Source organism: Hippocampus guttulatus, chromosome 12 (assembly GCF_054856545.1).
Source record: "Hippocampus guttulatus isolate MCC_2025c chromosome 12, RoL_Hgut_1.0, whole genome shotgun sequence".
Taxonomy (NCBI): Eukaryota; Metazoa; Chordata; class Actinopteri; order Syngnathiformes; family Syngnathidae; genus Hippocampus; species Hippocampus guttulatus.
In genome coordinates this window covers 18,406,509-18,409,395 of record NC_141272.1, presented here as the reverse complement: position 1 = coordinate 18,409,395, position 2,887 = coordinate 18,406,509, and positions in this window count along the sequence as shown.

The window sequence follows — 2,887 nt, the reverse complement described above, 5'->3', positions numbered from 1 at the left end:
TTTCTGTTGGGAAAAAATGCTTGGAATAGGAATCGCCTTGAGACTAACATAGAAACAAGTTCCTGAATAGGAATTTGCATTTAAAATATAACAATGAGAAGGTACGGGAAAACAATTTGCTCAAATTTGTCATGAGTTTTACACAAGAGCATCCTCAATCCACTCTGTCATTTCAGAGTGATCTCTTCGATTTAGTCCTTTTTTATTTTCATTTTCACAACAGTTAGAATCTGTTTCTTTTCGCGCCTTGCCTCCCCTGAGAGTGACTCTCCTGTTTTGTCTTGCAGCCTTTCATGTTTTCGCCCATCTCCTCCCCCAGCGCCCATGGCAATTCGTCATCTTTGTACCTCTCATCAGACCGGTTACAGTCCTTTGTCAGTGTACGGCTGAACACTTCTGTGAAACGCTCGGCAATTTCACGTGCACCGCGCATGCCGAGCAGACAGGGTATGTTCAACAAAGTCTTGTTTTTCATATATCTGCGGGCAGATTTACATTTGCTATCTTGCCATCTGCTAAACAAACCCCACCCGCGATCGGGCATGTCGAGTTCCCAGCGGGAGGAACAACCAGATGATTGTGACGAGACATGTTATTTAATCTTATAACAGTGCTTCCATCATCATAGCACTCGCACCCTCCCGCCTTTGGAAGAGCACACATGCAGCAAAGTGAGAGAGGCCGTCTCCAGTGGCAGTCAACCCCTCTGGATATTAAGATGCTGGTCCTCCTTAAAGATGTCACTGGCACTGATGTCAGGATAAAACCACGGAGCTGTTGCTCCCAGTGGGGGTGGCTGCCATGAAAAGAGCTGAAACCTCCCGTTCGACTGAGATTCAAGCCTTCCAGTCACCACGTCACACATATTAGATTGCAAGAAGGATCAAAGACAATGATTAAAGGCTGTACTGGAGTAGAAGCTATTTTTCCTCTCTCTCTCCATTCCCTAAACACTTCTTGGGAAATATGCAGCCTTACTTCTTGATTATTGTTCCGGAGCGCCGGTTAGAAGTTTGTAAGACGTGCATTCAGTTGCATCAGATTGCAAGTTAAACAATTTGCTGTAAACATGAAATTATAAGATTAAATATTCATATCCACGCTTTGGACGCAGATGCTAATGAGGTCCTCTAATAGTGAGTAGAAGAAGAGTTTAGTTTGAGTGTTTAGTTAGTTTGACAGCCCAATTTAAGCACCAAAGAAAGATACCGCTGTTTAACTCCAAAGCTCAAATGTGGGTTCTTTTCAAGAAACCCCAGATGAATCGCGATTCATAATCGGGTATCATGAAACAGTACATCTATCAGAAAGGATATTGCTTACCTGCCACAAAAAAAAAAAACAACCAAAAAGACTGCGAGCGCAGAATGAAGCAAACATGAGGACTTTTTTAAAGAGCAATGTGAGGCATAAAAACTCAAACATTCAATGGGGCAGTGTGGTCTTTATCTAACAAGGAATGATGTTTACAACCATCACTATGAGATTGTGCCAATATGATCCACACATGCACATATTTGAAGACAGCGGAAATTATCACCATTCGCGATGTTAACTCATTCACTCCCAAAGACGTTTTTAAACGTCTTTTCAGACTTGGACCAGAATTGGCTGGTACTGAATGAGTTAAACATCACAGGAGCTGCAACTGCTTTGACTCTTATGATGAAAATATATTCGATGTGTCCTGTATTTTATCGAAAACTAGTCGCACCCTTGACTGGCTTTTATCACTCTGCATTGCCGCTTTATTCTCAGTCATCTTCAATGCACTTTAATGCAATTCTGGGAACATGACAAAATAAGAGCATTTGTTTCAAAAAACATGACAACTCCCTGTGTCAAAAATAATTTCCAGTCCAGTAGGTTGTGGGACATATGGTAATACTCTCACTTAAGGTGCACGAAAACTAAATAAAATCTTTCTCAATCATTTTGAAATATTGCAATGTTCAACAACTGTAACTCTTTAAGTTGCTGAGAACTGTTGTGACAATTGAAGCATGTCATATAGATTCATCGGTGTTGACTCAGCTACTCCTCTAACCTTTGCTGAAGTCATGAACAGGGGTGGGGTTTTTTTGCAAGTCAAATATTTGCATTGGCTTTATCCAATATCGTGAGCAATGACGAGACTCTGCACGCTTTGATTCGCTCACAGACTCAGGTTGGTTGTTTTCTCTATCATGCTCAATATCCTCCTCACTAATCCCTGGTATGAATGATTTTTGTTGAGGTGACATCTGAATGTTTATCCGTCCTCAATCCTGATGTTGTCGATCCAAGGAGTTTGTTCTGGTTGGATCATTGTCACAGGTTTCCATGTACTCCCCATTTGCTGGAATTGGATGTAAGATACAGTGTGAAGTCGTGATAGGCGTCTTTGCTGGTCTGCTAATACAGTAGTTCACATTCTGATGCTCTTGGCAACGTTCCCGCCTTGCTCTGATATTATCCTGGGATATACCCGAGGTTGTAACTGGAGGGTTGTGTTGGGCAGGATGGAGCGCAGTCTACAGCTCATGAGGATTTGTGAGGTTAATTGGAGTCTGTCAAATGGGGTGTCACATATCTCATCATCCCCACCAAAAAACAAAAAAACAAAAACACCTGCTCCCCAAATCCCGCCACCTAGACAAAAAATGTTTTATTTGTATTGTTTTAGCAATTGTCTTAAGTGGAAAAACATAACGAGGACAAAACATGATCAAAAAATAAATGGCAGCTTCTTCCATCCAACTCATTCCTGGGAAAGGGAAAGTCAGCAGGCACATCACGTAGTCCACGACAAACCGAATTCTGTCAGTCACAACGGAAGGCCGATTTGCGAGATGAGCTGTTGTGATCTCTTTTTTTAAAAAATTGTTCTCATTCACTGCGATTGGCT